Here is a 17,999-nt window from a genome sequence, read left to right as displayed (position 1 = left end):
CTTATAATAAATGGAATATTATGGAACTGACAACTGTGACTTCTGCAACAAGCCACTTGGCTTCCTCTTGCTTTCTCTCTGGATCATCTGCTGAGGGAAGCCACCGGCCATGTCACGAGGACACCCAAGCAGCCATAGGGAGCTCCATGCGGTACAGAAGAGAGGCCTACCGTCAACACCTGGCATGAGCCTGCCAGTCACGTTTGTGACTGAGCCAACTTGAAAGTGGGTGCTCTAGCCGCAGTCAAACCTTCAGCAACTGCAGCCCCAGCTGATATTGGAGTATACTTTCCTGAATCAGAACCATCCAGCTAAGCTGCTCCCAAATTCCTGACCCAAAAAGTTTGCATGAGGTCATAAATGTTTGTTTTTATTTTATGGAGGTGAAAAAAAAGTTGAGAATGACACTTGCATTCTTCCAATGCCTGCACAATTCAGATATCATCTTTGTGGGAGGGAAGGAATGGCTTGAGTAGTGTTGAGTAAGGAAGAATTATACTCTAAGATACACATGTTTGAAACACTGGGCTTATTATGGTAATAGCAATGGATGGCTAAAAACAGAAACAAGACTGCACTTTTAACAGATCAGTGAACAAAAAGGCACTTCAAAGAAAGGTAAAAATAAGGCACTGAAACTGAAGGAATTCCAAGTTGTGTTTTTAAGAGCCAACTTGGCTCCCCAAGACTTTAAGAATGGTTTCTGTGTCAAATCTCCTACTACTAATGCCGCAACTACTCAGCACTCTGTCAAAATACTATGGTGATTAAAGGATCTCCAGTCACAATAACTGTCTATGCCAGGCCATCGCTGTTCTGGGGCTGCAGTTCAGGGGTTAATCTGGCCCCTTTATGTCACTCATTGCATGCTATTATGGATGGGGAGAGGCAAGGAATAAAATGAGCTATAGTTTTACTACTTAGAAAGCTTTTCAACATCATTAAATTAAACCATAAAGGCAACAGTATTATTACATCTTAGCCCCAAATTGATTTACATCAACTTTTACCTAGTACATGAGTTAAAATACACAACAAATATTTATCTATATGAAAAACGTAGAAAGAAAAACTGATCACACACAAAAATATGATTCATCTGGATCACTGTTGCCAGAATATATTATTACATTGGGGCATTACAGCATCTACTTTTTTTTTTTTTTTTTTAAGAGCTGGAAGGTGCTTCCTCTTTACATTAGCATTTCCAAAAATGCAAGATGCACAACACTGGAATGGGAGATAATTTTTGGATTGTACAGAGATCAGGCATTAAAAAGTACTAATTCATGGCCAGGCGTGGTGGCTCACACCTGTAATCCTAGCACTTTGGGAGGCCGAGGCGAGTGGATCATGAGGTCAAGCATTCAAGACCAGCCTGGCCAACATAATAAAACCCCGTCTCTACTAAAAGTACAAAAAATTAGTTGGGCATGGTGGTGAGAGCCTATAATCTCAGCTACTTGGAGGTTGAGGCAGGAGAATAGCTTGAACCTGGGAGGCAGAGGTTGCAGTGAGCCGAGATCTCACCACTGCACTCCAGCCCAGACAATAGTGCGAGACTCTGTCTCAAAAAACAAACAAACAAACAAAACCTAACTCACTTAAGAATAAGTCACTCCTCTTTCACTTAATGCTCTTTGAGTTCTTCTGATTAAACTAAAAATAAAGTCTCACTTGGTGCCACCATGTCTTTAAAATCTCTCTGACACATGACAGTCTTACATTTGTGGTGAACTATCAAGGCTCAGGAGCAGAGTCTTCTGAGGACATGCCAGGCTTTAATACATTTGTTTCTGTTGTCTTTATTTTTACGGCTACTTTTTACTTATAACAAGTGATACTGCTGTGATAAAGTTCCTTCAAGTAAAAAAAAAACATAATTAATAAAAAATTAAAGAGAATAATAATACAGGGAGTGTAGAGATTGGACAAAAATAGATGATAAAATCTTGGGAAACGCTGACCTAGAAAGCTCACTTGTGCTCCATCTCATTATTTACTTGTGCAGAGTCTGAAATCCTGAGAGGCAGAGTGATTTGATCAAAGTCACAAAACCAGAAGGTAGCAAGTACGGTTCTAGACTCCTTGGGTTTCTATTACAATTACACCAAGAAAAAAAAGAAAGAAAGAAAGAGTCTAAAACTCAAAAGCAATTTCTAATAACTGAAAAAAAATTCATAATATTGATTTCCTCTAAAATTTATTTACTGAACTGGAGAGCAAGTTTAAATAATATGAAATCCATAAACAATTATGAAATGCCATTGATAATCTTCTTAAATTCAACTGAATCGAGCGCATAGCTGAAATAATAAGGGAGGTACAAGAAATCTAGAGAATCACCTTCAAGTCTGGTTATATCTAGTTAGATAAATATTACATTAAAACCAAAGTTTTCATGTAAATATCACAACATTGGAGAGAAGAGCATTCCCAAAGACGGTATCCAAGAACCCTGCTGAAGAACTAAAGAGGATAAGGAAGAATTTATCTCCACTTGAAAATTTTTATTTTGCAAGGATCATTTGTGTGCAAATAATATTTGCCTGTCTTATCAGTACTTCATAACTTCCCAATAAAATTCTATACAGAATATCACATCAGGTTCTAGCAAAAGCTGTTGACCCTAACAAACAATACTTCTGCATTTTTATTATTTACTCTTTTGCTCAGAAAAGATGTGAGTTTAATTTGGTTTGGTTTGTTCTTTGAATTATCATAATTCCCCTGAGAGTGGTGTGTCGTATTTTTTTATAGGAAAGACTTTGTTAGAGAATTTCACATTTGCCTTTAAAGAAGTACAGAAGATAATGTATATGGAATACATTCAATATATGGATATATTAGCCTAGTGAATTTTAAACAAACATAATCAAAACTTTACTCATTTTAACTCAGAGGGAAATGAACAGCTGGGGTTTGAAGGCATGTTTGAAGAAAATTTCATTAGCTATAAGTTTATATTCTAAGCTAAGATATAATTAGACTGAAAAATCAAAGGAGGGAAGGAGGAAGGGAGAAAGAACATACCAGAGTAGGTCAGGAGGAGACATAATGACTGCTACTGTAGGGGCTGCAGAGTAAATAAGGTAACAATTCAGAGATAAAATTTTGGGTGTTGGAGGACAGTTGTCTTCTTGAGGGAAAGCAGAAATCACTACAGTGTGGTTGCAGTTACAGAAATAAAGCAATGGGAAATGACATCTACACAGTTTAATCTGGTTGTCTCCACAGTCATGTAGCAAAACAGTAACTGAGGAGGAAGCTATTGAAGGACTAGACTGAAGAGGCACTGGGACAGGGGACAAATGGTTTGAGTTTCTGCACAGGGACTATAAAAAGAAGAGTGTTGGTGGAGGGGTGCAGGCGGTGGCTCACGCCTGTAATCCCAGCACTTTGGGAGGCTGAGGCAGGCAGATCACGAGATCAGGGGTTCGAGACAAGCCTGGCCAACATGGTGAAATCCCATCTCTACTAAAAATACAAAAACTAGCCAGGTGTGGTGGTGGGCGCCTGTAATCCCAGCTCCTCTGGAGGCTGAGGCAGGAGAATCGCTTGAACGTGGGAGGCAGAAGTTGCGGTGAGCCGATATTGTGCCATTTTACCCCAGCCTGGGCGATAAGAGCAAGACTCCGTCTCAAAAACAAACGAACAAACAAAACAACAACAACAACAACAAAAATGGAGAATGTTGCACTGGAAGGAACACAGTAAGGTCGGAAGCTAAGGTTGACTAGGACAAAGTAGGCGGGAAGTATCTGGTTCTGGGGAGGCCATGCTTGTGTGACCTTCAGCCACTTACTTAACCCAATTTAGTTGCCCCATCTATAATACAGAGGTAGAGAGGTACCAATATTAGCCATATTAGGGCTACTCTGAGCCCAGTATAAATTATATAATGTATTTGAAGCATTTAACAGAGAGGAAGGAGGATGGTAATTATTTTGTTTAAGCATTTATTATCTTTATTGATGAAATATATGATAAAAGTCACGGTTCTAGTTACATCATTCCTAGAAACACTGAGCCTAGCTAGCCTCATTAGCTTTTTTTTTTTCTCCCCCTCTGTATTGTGTTACTTTTCTCTTTTTTTCTTTTATTATACTTTAAGTTTTAGGGTACATGTGCACAATGTGCAGGTTTGTTACATATGTATACGTGTGCCATGTTGGTGTGCTGCACCCATTAACGTGTCATTTAACATTAGGTGTATCTCCTAATGCTATCCCTCCACCCAACCCCCACCCCACAACAGGCCCCAGTGTGTGATGTTCCCCTTCCTGTGTCCAAGTGTTCTCATTGTTCAGTTCCCACCTATGAGTAAGAACATGCAGTGTTTGGTTTTTTGTCCTTGCAATAGTTTGCTCAGAATGATGGTTTCCAGCTTCATCCATGTCCCTACAAAGGACATGAACTCATCCTTTTTTATGGCTGCATAGTATTCCATGGTGTATATGTGCCACGTTTTCTTAATCCAGTCTATCACTGATGGACATTTGGCTTGGTTCCAAGTCTTCGCTATTGTAAATAGTGCCGCAATAAACATACGTGTGCATGTGTCTTTATAGCAGCATGATTTATAATCCCTTGGGTATATGCCCAGTAATGGGATGGCTGGGTCAAATGGTATTTCTAGTTCTAGATTCCTGAGGAATCGCCACTCTGACTTCCACAATGGTTGAACTAGTTTACACTCCCATCAACAGTGCAAAAATGTTCCTATTTCTCCACATCCTCTCCAGCACCTGTTGTTTCCTGACTTTTTAATCATTACCATCATCAGTAGTGAAAAATTTGCTTAGGACTTTTAAGTCATGTTTTGATGTAAAAACATCAGTTAAAATAATAATTATTTCTAGTTAATGACAAAATATTAGGTGAGTGATGTAGTATTTTCCTCTATTTTTAAAATTATCTAGTTCAAATATCAACAGATTGCCCAACAGACTTGGTAAAAATACAGAAAAAAGTGCTTATATACATTTTTTTCTATCTATCTATCTATCTATCTATCTATCTATCTATCTATCTACCTACCTACCTACCTATCTACCTACCTTCCTACTTCGTATCTACCTACCTACCTACCACTGTAGAGAATAAGATACAGTTTTACCCTGAGCATAATATAATTAAACAAAATAGGCATCAAGCTTGTTTTCTTCCTCCTTCCCCTTAAATGCAAACAATTATTTGATAGTGAGGGAAACTGTGACCTGTTCCCTTTTTTTTACTTTTTTTTTTTTTTTTTGAGATGGAGTTTTGCTTGTGTTATCCAGGCTGGAGTGCAGTGGCACGATCTCAGCTCACTGCAACCTCCACCTCCTGAATTCAAGTGATTCTCAGCCTCCTGAGGAGCTGGGACTACAAGCACCTGCCATCATGCCTTGCTAATTTTTGTATTTTTAGTAGAGATGGGGTTTCGCCATGTTGGTCAGGCTGTTCTCGATCTCCTGACCTCAGGTGATCCGCCCGCCTCAGCCTCACAAAGTGCTGGAATTACAGGCATGAGCCACTGCGCCCGGCAGACCTATTCCGTTCTTGGTCAACTTTACAACAAAACTAAACACAATCACTTTTGACCCTCCTACTTGGAAGAATAGATACCTGGAAAATGACAGAAAGGCCAGAAGGCATGCGGCTTATGGCATTCTCTCTTTCCCTCCTACCCCCACAATTTTCCTTTTTTCTTTATTCCTACTATGCAAGTTAGGACCCATTGAAGGTAAAGTAGATGGAAGTGTTTTACTTGCGTTGGAGCTCAGCGATAAAGAGAGGAGGCCATGCCCTTTTGTTATTAATAAATGACTACAATAGGCATTATTATTAAGTGCTGACTATAGGGCAGTTACTGGGCTATTTTAAATGTTTTCTCAGAGAATTAAGCAATGTCCTCAAGCTCATACACTGAGCAACTCTAATTACAGGTAGGTTTTGAACCCAGATTTTTCTCAGCCCCAGGACCACGATCTTATCCACTGTGGGCTGTACCAAGGCAGTAGCTTCTGATACTGTAACAATACGGTTCATTGACAGAAACATTGTATTTTGCCTGGATTTCTCACTTAAATCTGGCAGAACAGAGTTTGAAACAAATTGTGTCAGCGCACAAGATTATAAACTCCTTAAATTCATGGACTAAATCACAGATATCTCGGTACACCCAACATCTATCAGTACCCAATAATATCGTAGGTGTTTAACAAATTGTTATTAAATGAATGAACAGTTATTTCATTCATAAATTAATAAATAAAGAATGTGTAAATATTTTCTGAGGAATTATAAGTTCTAGAGTTTAAAAAGTCATATCTTCTACAAATATTTTTTGCCACTGTATCAAAAACTGCATGGGCATTCACCAAGTTCCCCAAAACCACTATCTGAAATCTTTTGACAAAGCCAATCAAATACTAAAACACTCTTAATAAAATTCATTTTCATTTATATAGAGCTTAGACATGTTATAACGTAACTAGAAAACCATTATCAAGTATAATTCAGGAAGACATTCTTACTATTTTGATTCAAGTAAATCAAACATTTCCAGTATCTGAAAGCACTTAGCCATGTGAACTTGGGCAAATGAATTAATCTTTCTGCTCTTCGGTTTTCTCACCCTCCCCCAAGATAGGTTGGATGGGATAAGAAGACAACTTTGACAATCTGTGAAATGCTCCCTGTTGAAGTAACACATTTGTTGCAATGAGTTGTTATGTCAGCCATGGCCAGATCTTCAAAGCTCCTTAGAAAAGAGTAGAGCAAAGCTTTCTTCTCTAGCTCAAGTTTATCCCGAGTTGTTTGTTTTGACATTTGTTTCCACTCCAAGAGGAATGCATTTCTAGTTGTGTTAATTTTTTTCTGGTATAGATGTCACGCATGTGGAAACAATACAGTTGAAACTGGGGAGTTTAGATTGATTTTCTCTCTTTGTACTTATGCAGCCCAAGCAACATATATATTGCTGCATTCATACGTTTTAAATCTATTTGACATCATTCTTTCTTCAGATAGTCTTTCTCCATTAAACTGCTGTTTTTTTTTTTTTGTATCAGAACTCTTTTTAAAGCATTGGTCTGGGACAGAACCCTCAGGTAGGGGGAAGTTTAATTACTGACTCAATATGGAGTTTTAATTTTGGCCACCAGGAGGTTTGGCAGGAAATGAAAAGATATCCTGCTTCCTAGGGATGCCAATCTAGGACAAAACTGAAAATAGGTGAAGTGACTGCCTATCCTGCATCTTCAAGATCACTCTCACACCACAGAGGCTGCCCTCCTTTTCCCTCTAGAAGTCTTAAGTCTCCCTGCTCTCGGGGTGGAATCCAATATCACACCTCAGGTGAATTAACATGAGAGAGTTCACTCTCTGAGGAAGGTTTGTGCTTTATTCCTTTTCTCTAATTAAAGAAGCTGCACATTGTTGCAGGGCAGGGTGGTGGTAAGAGACCAGTGACTGCCCCTCCCCGCCGCCCCCCATCCCAGCCACCTTCCATGACTATAAAACACACAACTGGGAAGCTCCGTAACAGAGGAGTGGAAGACAGATTGGGATTACAGTTTGGGAAACTTGGAATCTGATTATGCCACTCATTATCTGTGGGACTTTGGACAAATCAGTGTACTTGTGTGTAAAATGAGAGAACTGGGATAGGACTATAATTATGTAATTCTGTTTATCATGTATCAGGGAATTTGGCTCTGAGCAACTCTAACTTCCTGACAGCAGACAGTGTCTCTCAGGAGACAGTAGTACTTTTTTTCTCCTCAGAATATTTGATTGTTTTTATGGAGATATAACTCACACATCATACAATTCAGCCTTTTAACTCACAAGGTTGAGTGACCATCACCACTTTCTAATGCCAGAATATTTTCATCAGCCTAAAAAGAAATCACATATCCAACAGCAGTCGTTCCTTATCCTCCCTCACTCCTTGCTCTGGGAAAATACTATTCTACTTTCTGTCCCTATGGCTTTGTCTATTCTGGACAGTCCATAAGTGGAATCATACAATATGTGGCCTTTGTCTCTGGCTTCATTCACTTAGCACGGTATCTTCAAAGTTTGCCCATGTTGTAGTATCAGTACTTCCTTCCTTTTTATGGCTGAATAATATTCCACTGTATGGGACTACCACATTTTTTACTTATTTATCAATTGATAGACATTTGGATTGTTCCCACTTTTTGGCTATTATGAATAATACTGTTATGAACATTTGTGTGCAAATTACTTCTGTTTTGGTCAATGCAATTTGCAGGTTCTCTGGAAAAACTTTACAAGAGAAAAAAAACTCTGGTCTTCACTGTTTTTTCTAAATACAAGACTCTGACATTCTCTCCTCTATGAAGGTGTCTTAAAGGGGATGTGTTAAAACAATATTTACCTTATTCTTTGAGTCAACCATGACTAATACATCTAGAGTCCAGCTTTGCTGTTTATGTCAGCCATATAACCTTGAGCATGTTAGTCTGCTCTCAGATTCTCACATGTAAAATTGGGATACTGATAATTTCTGCCTTACTTGTCTTTCGAGAGTGCTTAATGTGGTTCTCAACCTTTCTTAAGCATCAGAATCCCGTTATACATGAAAGTCTCTGAGGTCAGACCAGTGGATTCTAAACGGATTCTGGTCTGACCTCAGAGTACTTAATGTATAGCTTTAGCTGACAAATAATTCCCCTCTTTCCTTGTCTTCTTGGAGTAGAAACCCAGGCTGGTAAGATTGAGAAACACAACCCTAGGAGGGCTTGTTAAAACAAGGACAACCCCACCTGCAGAGATTCCAATTCTGTAAGTCTGGGCCTGAGCCCAAAAATCCCCATTTCTAATAAGTTGCCAGGTGACAATGATGCTGCTGGTTCATGAACTAAATTTTGGTAACCATTGGTTCAGAGTATTTTACAAGATGGTAAGCTTTATGAAGGCAGGTACTCAATTTCAATAGTTATCATCATAGCATGACAATTAAAGGCCCAGGCTTTGGACCTGGGCAGACCTAAATTTAAATGCTGCCTTGGACTTCTACAAGCTCTGGTTTTATTGGTAGGTCATGTAACCCCTTATCTATGAACTTAGGATAATACTTCTCCCAGAGGGTTGTTTTGAGTTTAAGGGTGATAGTGCATACAAAACTGAGGTGCTGTATCTGGCATATAAATGCCCAATAACTTTTTACTCTTACTATTATTATTGCAGTTGTCTCTAATTCCTAACAGCCTTCTTAAATAGACTGTTAAGCAAATACTTTATAGACTCACAAGGACTAAATGAATTAAGGTCATTATTAAGTGGGGCTACATCATCCAACAAAGTTTCTTCATTCAGGTGAAATATCTGATTAAAATCAGCAAGGGGAGTTTGTGTGTGGAGAGGAATGGAAGATTATGGTAGAAAATGGAGTCTGTGTTGCAGCACATTCCAGTACAGTAACATTAAGGGCTTTTACGTGCTATTTTCTTTATGTTAGTTGTTGTTGCAAAATGCATTTACAAAGTTATCATTTTGAACCACTGGATCCTACTCTGTTTGGAACCCTATCATCTTACAACTTGATAAATTTCTGGAAGTACCATTATGGACACCTCCTCAGCTCTCTGCCACTGCCAGGCCCCCAGATGGATGTCTCTAATTGGCACTTGTCCTAGCTGCTTTGCTGCCAGGAGGCAGACCCTAAATGTTCTGGCTGTCACCAACACCACTGGTTTGCTGCTGTTGCTGCTGCTAATGATGATATTAATAGCAACTGATACTTAGTCCTGATATTAACTGATATTAATAACAACTGTTACTTAGTCCTGTACTAAGACAGACCTTCCTGAGTGCTCTACCCACAATTACATGTACATACACATGTATGTACTTATACACACACACACACACACACACACACATACAAGCTTAACCAATTTAGGTATTTGTTCTTCATAGGTATTTATTATTGTAACACCATTGTATAGATAAGGCCCAGATGTGCTGTAAACCCTGTTCTAACACCTTCAACCACTGAAGAGTGGCCAGAAACTAATGTTCTAAGAAACTAATATGGCAACATCATCGTCAACATCATTGTCACCATAATCATTATCAATGCCATAACAGGAACTATGTTTACCTTCAAACTAAGCTATTTAACATTTAACATAAATATTAACATATATTTAACATTTAACATATATATTAAATAGCTCAGTTCTAAGTTAAACATAGTTCCCACATATGGAACCTCCAACATATGTTAAATTACTCAATGAATAATAGCTCATTAATCAGTGGGTTTGCAAAGTATCAGATGCTGCACTAAGTGCAAAGAATATATGCATGTTCTCAGTCCTCACAGATCGCCTAAAGAAGTAAATATGGTTATTTTGCCTGTTTTACAGATTAAAAAGAAAAAAAAAAGAAACCCATGACCTAGGGAGATGATGTACCTTTATCACACAACTCATAAGTGGCAGACCTATCTATGTAATTTCGGAGTCCATATTCTCAACCGCCAGCTCTGCAGTGTCTCCAGCTGGTGTTTTTGGCATGATACCAACTGCCAGACTGTTCCTGCTCCCGTCATCCTCAAGCTTTGAGGCAGCATCACTGATCCCACATTTAAACAGAGAATGATCACACAGGTTGACATTAGGTACACATAATTGGATTTTCACTTCTCTGGTTTTTTCCTGTCTTCCTAAATTGTTTCATTCAAAAGAGTTCTTCCATTTTTTTTTCTAGATACAATACGCCCTAGACTCTATCAGTAAGGGAGTTTTACTTATAGTTAAGACATCCAGCATGGTTGAGCATATCTAATGGACCCAATAACAATTTTACTTCAGGAGAGGTCTTCAATTGAACATTTCTAATAACTTTTGGGTGGTGTGCTTGCTACTATATGTCCATGCCTATGGGGATATAAAATCGCTGCCAGTTCCTCTATTTACCTCAACATCTTCATTACTGATTAACATTTTCCCACTATGGACTTAAATGCTTAAATTTATGTTGAAAAGAAGTTCTGCATTTGCTATTTATTATTTTCTAGGTATACTTGCCCTATTTTTTTTCTTAACTTTCATCAATGGAGTCACTGCTTTTTAATCTAGTTACTAGCTGTCTTCTTGACTAAGTCTTTCTACCACATGGGGTTCATTTTATGGCCATAGTTATGAGAGAGCATAGAGCAAACAGGAAATCCAGGCTTTGGCTTCGGTCAGCATGATTGTAAATACACTGGCAAGTCATTTTCTTACAAAGAGAAACAATAAAATACAGGACTATGCTTTGCAGTAACTAAATGAAAACTAACACTCAGCTCTCTTTTGGTCTTAATTGAATATTTGTTACTTGTGCAAGAACAGAGTAGTACTAGGTTTAATACATGGGTAGAATTGTGAATTATTTGACTGTTGCCTGTGTCTCTGTTTATTCTGGGGGAAAATGTGAGAATCTTGGGAATTGAAATATTATACCTTGCTGTGCAGTGAGGTCAAGCCTTGAAATGAACTACTGTGTGCTCTCCATCCTGGTGGGGATAAAAGGGAGGATCCTTCTGGGTTGGTCATGAGCTTTAATGAAATATTCTCAGTAGGTAGAAACATGGTGCTCATGGAGTCCTTTCATCAACATTAACAAATACTGGGAATTCCTCTTTTGTGTATTTTTGCTCTCAGAACTGGAATAAGCCCAAACTTTAGACAGCCTACTTCAGTTTTAGTGATGAGACTTCCTGAGCCTCAAAAGCCTTCTGAAGACCAATGAGCATTCTTTGTATGTGTTCTCATTGCAGGTTTGTATATATTTTTTTCTATCATAGATTCAAGCTACATCCTGTGATTGATGATTCAATCCAAGGGTCTTCCTTGCTCCACTTTTTGTGAACACTCACCCATTTCAGAATATGTCTCCTGTGAATTATACAGGATCTTTCTCCACTACATGCCCCCAGACGCAGATATAATAACGACATAGATTTTGTGAGCAAATCAACAAATGCTTGCATTTGGAGAGGATGCACTTTCTCAGAAAGAGATAATTGCTGAAGTTGGTAAACTGTACCACAGAGGTGGGAATAAATTTAGCCTCCTTGAAACCAAGATCAACTGAGAATGTATCAAGCATAAATTTCTGCGCTCATTCACAGAGAGTTTTTAAATGTCTTCACGCCTCTTGCTGCACGTAAACATATGGAGCAGCCATTTTCTTCTTTCTTTCAAATGCTGCCAATGTGAACAGAATCAATAGCACATGGTAAAGCATATGACCTATGTGAAATTTCATATTAGTTGAATAGAATTCCAGGCTGAGCTCTAACCCTATTGGCATACATATCTTCCTCTCAAACCATGTGTACAGATAGAATTGTAAATTACTGGAATTGAACAGGACTCTAAAACCATCTGTTCAACTCCATTGTACAGAAGTATAAGCTGAATCTTAGGTAAAATGACTTGCTGAACATCTGGTTAATAATAAAACAAGCAAATACTAAAAAGAGTAAAACTCCCTAATTGCAGGACCCAGATAATATTTATAGATATAACTACACAGTGGTTTGTGAGCATGTATTATGCAAACACATACATACACATACATATATAGATCTATTAATACATACACAGTCAACTCTCCAATCATCTCTGTTAAAGCTGTTTTTTCCCACCTGCTTTCTTTCTACTTACTGACATGACCAAAACTAAGCTGCCTCTCTGCTATTAGCTGGTTTGGACTCCCCTAAAAGTAGAGGCTAAGAGCAGGATTTCCAAGCAGTTTAGTTTATTTAGGAGGTGATACCAAGAAGCAGAAGTAAAGAAGAAAAAAGTAGAAGGAGTTATTGTGGGAAACTGAGACTCAATCCAGCCTTGAACCCCTAAGAAAGTATGTTAAATATGCCTGAGAATTGACTTCCCAAAGGACAGGAGACAGAGGCATTTATCTACTGATTCTCATGCCCTCTTAGCTGAAGGCTGCCCCTAAGGACGGGGTTAACTTCCCATAGTTCTCCTTGCTTGTGACTCAGATAAAGACTTGAAGCAGAAAAATACAACAGGGGAACAGTTCTACCCCAGCTATAGTTAAAGTCAGAAATGGGCGAGGTGTGACCTGGTGTGGTGGCTCATGCCTATAATCCCAGCACTTTGGGAAGGCAAGGCAGGTGGATCATTTGAGGTTAAGAGTTCGAGATCAGCCTGGCCCACATGGCAAAACCCCGTCTCTACTAGAAATACAAAAACTAGCTGGGCGTGGTGGTGGGCACCTGTAATCCCAGATCCTCAGGAGGCTGAGGCAGTAGAATCGCTTGAACCTGGGAGGTGGAGGTTGCAGTGAGCCAAGATCGTGCCACTGCACTTCAGCCTGGAAGACAAAGCAAGACTCCATCTCAAAAAAAAGAAAAAAGAAAAAAGAAAAAAAACAGTAATAAAAATAAAATAAAATAAGAAACGGGAGAGGCAGTGTTGCACCAAGATATAGACTTCAAGGCACACAGACCAATTTTAATACTTTAGATATTTACATCGGCTTTTGAAAAACGTGTACGGACTAGCATCATAGTATTGCTGTCCATAGAGTTGGTATCAGGGTGATTACAAAGCACCCGGGGTCTATAGCACAGCTTGAAATTGGAGATCTCGTCTCTTTCTCTCATGACTGGCCAGGCTGCAGCATTCATTCATTTGAAAAATATTTATTGAATTGCACTATGTGCCAGACATTTTCCAGATGCTGGGAATACAGCAGTGAACGAAAAGGACAGAAATATCTACCCAAATAAACCTTACAGTCTAGTAGGGAAAGGTATTTTGTATAAAAAGAAGAAAGCGGCTGGGCGTGGTGGCTCACGCCTGTAATCCCAGCACTCTGGGAGGTCGAGGTGGGCGGATTCACAAGGTCAGGAGATCGAGACCATCCTGGCTAACATGGTGAAACCCTGTCTCTACCAAAAATACAAAAAAATTAGCCGGGCATGGTGGCATGTGCCTGTAGTCCCAGCTACCTGGAAGACTTACTCAGGAGGCTGATGCAGGAGAATGGTGTGGACCCAGTAGGTGGAGCTTGCAGTGAGCCGAGATCACACCCCTGCACTCCAGCCTGGACAGCAGAGCCAGACTCTCTCTCACAAAAAAAAAAAAAAAAAAAGAAGAAAGCAAAATATATCATTATTCAGATATTGATGAGAGCTCTGAGGAGAAATCAAGCAATAAAAAGCATAGAAGATATTGGTCAAAATAAATATTGCCATTTTAATGTATTTACTGTGTTCAGGAAAAGCCTCACCAATTAGGTGACATTTGAGCACAGATTTAAAGAAGGTTAGAGGGTGGGTCCTGGGGACATTTAAGGCAAGAGCATTCTTGACAAAAGAAAGTTAGTATAAAAGCCCTAAGGTCTAAGTGTATGCGGTATCACTTCTTTCTTCCCTGCCTTCCTTGCCTTCCTTCCTTCCTGAGTCTCGCTCTGTCACCCAGGCTGGAGTGCAGTGGCACGATCTCGGCTCACTGCAACCTCTGCCTTCCGGGTTCAAGTGATTCTCATGCCTCAGCCTCCCGAGTAGCTGAGATTATAGACGTGCACCACCATGCCCAGCTACTTTTTGTATTTTAGTAGAGACTGGGTTTCGCCATGTTGGCCACACTGCTGTTGAACTCCTGGCCTTAAGTGGTCCGCCCGCTTTGGCCTCCCAAAGTGCTGGGATTACAGGCATGAGCCACTGTGCCTGGCCTTATTTTTTTTAATTACTTTTTATTTTTATATAATAGATGTACATATTTTGGGGATACATATGATAATTTAACATATTCATATAATTTGAAAAGATCAAATCTGTATAATTGGGATATCCAGCACCTTAAATATTTGTTTATCTTTATGGTAGAAATATTAGAATTCTTCTCTTCTACCTATTTTAAAATATACTAATAGTTTATTGTAAAGCAAACATTTGAAATAAAGTGTCACAAAGTGGTGGACTAGGAACTGCATCTAGCCTGCAGACCATTTTGGTTTGCTTTATACAGGGCCTTTATTTTTACTTTTAAAACCAATTTAAATTTTATTCATTAACATTATGGAAATCCTAGAGAATTAGGAGTTTGTAGATTGAAAAAAAAAAACTGGGAGACGTCACAAAGGAGTAGAGCCAGGCACAGATTAATATTTTAGTGGGGCATGTTGTTTTCTAGTTTTCCATAGTCACTAACATTCCCTGTTGCACTGTACACTTTTACTTCTGTAAGAACGTTTTACTCATCTGTTAGCTTCCTTGCTTTTTTAGGTAGCAGGGTTTTATGATCTTGAGTTTAAATTGGTGAAGAAGAAGAATAATGAAGCCAATTTTCATTGTGACTGAACTTTTAGATTACTGGCATCAATAGTTTTGGTTTATTTGAAAATTATTGCCAGACACTGAGTCATCTGGCAAAAAAGAACATTCCCATTGTACCATAAAGTACTAATAAATGCCCTCAAATAATTAACAGATCTTATCAGTTGCATCCCTTGCAAGATGAGCCTGCTTGTATATTTGGATCCTGTCTTACTTGGGGAAAAAAAAGATCAGGAAAAGACATATGTGAGATTCACTAATTATGGTAAACATAACAGGTGTAAATATATCCCTTGCCAAAAACTCACCAAGAAACCTCGGACTAGAGATGTATAGAAAAGTTATGGATGATACACAAAAGGAAAAGAATGAGCAGTTTTTTGTTTTGTTTTTGTTTTTCATTTTTGGTGAGATGGAGTTTCACTCTTGTTGCCCAGGCTGGAGTGCAGTGGTGTGATCTCGGCTCACTGCAACCTCCGCCTCCCAGGTTCAGGCAATTCTCCTGCCTTAGCCTCCCAAGTAGCTGGGATTACAGGCATACACCACCATGCCTTGCTAATTTTATATTTTTAGTAGAGACGGGGTTTCTTCATGTTGGTCAGGCTGGTCTCTAACTCCTGACCTCAGGTTATCCACCCACCTCGGCCTCCCAAACTGTTGGGGTTACAGGCATGAGACACCATGCCTGGCCTAAAGCAGTTTAAAAAATCAAAATTCAGCAAGTGGAGTGCTATGTAAATTAATGAAATCAAGACAAATAGCAAGAAAACAAAAACATTAATTAAAGCTTGACTTTACCTACACTGAAGAAGGCATATGGTAAGGGAATATTAATGCCATGTAAAACAGGTCACAAAAAAGCCTCACAAAAACAATCAATACACTGATTCTCTATAAAAAGCTAAGTGAATAAAATAGATACAGTTACACACACACCTTAGGTGAGAATTCCCCCAAGTTTTTCAAAACACTGCTGAAGAGAGTAGTGGCTTTCTTGATTTTCAACCCTTTCATATCTTGATATTTACTTAGCACATTGGGTTAAATAAACATTTTGCTGTAGCCAAATATGAGAAATCAATTCAGTGCTTTATGGCTTCAAGAGTACGTTTATACCAGAGTCATTATGAGAAGTTAAAACTCTAAAGTGTCAGTCGAATCCCTTAGGAGGGTCAAGGTCCCAGAGAAAAACAACTGAGGTATTAGAGCCTGGGCATACTGCTGGGGGGAAGATGAAGGCTCTGACCAGATGGGGGAAATAAATAATATCACTAAGAGGGATGCCAAGATGTTCACAATCACGCAGCAGGGAAGACGTTGTGAACTCAACTAAGGCAAGAAGTTTGAAACATGAAGGTAGCCTATTAAAAGATGTATAAGTAAATGAGGGTTTACATTTAGAAAAACACAGGAAGAATGAAAACAAAAATCTCAAAACTAAATTTGCAACCATAAACTTGCCAAATCCTTGAGACAACTAAAAGACCATACGCTATGAACAGGCAAGACTATAGTCGGCTTCGGTTTACATCTTAGCTCGACCACTTACTGGCTTTGTGAATTTGGGTGAGTTTCTTAACTTCCTGATGCTTCAGTAATAATATTAATATTCATAGTTAATACAGTGAAATAAATGATAAATGCTTACTTCTTAAGGGTCGTGGAAGAAAGAAATTGGATAAAGGATACCACGTGCTTAGCATAGTGCCTAGCATAGAATGAGTGATCTACACATGTCAGTACTACCATTATTATTTTTGATTTTATAGCAGTTGCAAATAATCTACTACAACAAGTTGTCAGAAGTTACAGCACTCAGTTAATAGAGCTCTAAGAGAGCAGTAGCATGTCTGTTTTGATCAGGATTATATTCCCAGATCCCAGTACAGGGCTGGCTTGTGACACGGTACTCAGTAACATTATTGGAGTGAATGCATACATCAAAGTAATCGTGATCCAAAAGTCATTTTTGCTTCATGTTGTAAAAATGCAAATATATTCAGGTGTCCCTCTTGGACTTGACACTCTGAATAACAAAACAAGTCAACTAGACTAATTTCAAAGGGGCGTGGAATGATACACAGCAGCCCAAGCTGCAAACCAATTCCTGGTGCATGCTGGACTTCTGATGCACCAGCACTTGAATGATGTATGTCAACTGCTAGACTCATATCTTCCAGAAAATGGAGAAAGCAATACAGAGTATGTGTGAAGTTTTCTTTTCTTTTCTTTTTTTATTTTTTTGGGACCGAGCCTCACTCTGTTGCCCAGGCTGGAGTGCAATGGCGCGATCTCAGCTCACTGCAACCTTCGCTTTCTGGGTTCAAGCAATTCTCCTGCCTCAGCTCCCCGAGTAGCTGGGATTACAGGCATGCACCACTGCACCCGGCTAATTGTATTTTTAGTAGAGATGAGCTTTTGCCATGTTACTCAGGCTGGTCTGAACTTCTGACCTCGGGTGATCCACCCACCTCAGCCTCCCAAAGTGCTGGGATTAATGGCGTGAGCCACCGCGCCCAGCCATGTTTGAACTTTTCAAATCCCTTTTCTAGTAGTTGGCCATGAGTATATGGTAAAAACCTCCTGTGTTTTGCTTTCTAGTTCCTACTAAACTGTAGTACATTGAAATGAAAAAGAGAGTCAGTATCAGAAGATGGAGTGATATCAACAAAGACACTGA

General features: G+C 39.1%; 1 protein-coding gene across 3 annotated transcripts in view; it reads right to left on the bottom strand.

The window, feature by feature from the left end:
• Positions 1-17,999, bottom strand: part of CNTN4 (contactin 4) — a 959,696-nt gene that overhangs the window by 469,868 nt on the left and 471,829 nt on the right. The window lies entirely within an intron of this gene.

Source organism: Pan troglodytes, chromosome 2 (assembly GCF_028858775.2).
Source record: "Pan troglodytes isolate AG18354 chromosome 2, NHGRI_mPanTro3-v2.0_pri, whole genome shotgun sequence".
Classification (NCBI taxonomy): Eukaryota; Metazoa; Chordata; class Mammalia; order Primates; family Hominidae; genus Pan; species Pan troglodytes.
Note: the sequence above shows the minus strand (reverse complement) of the source record. Positions and strands in the feature narration are given on the sequence as shown.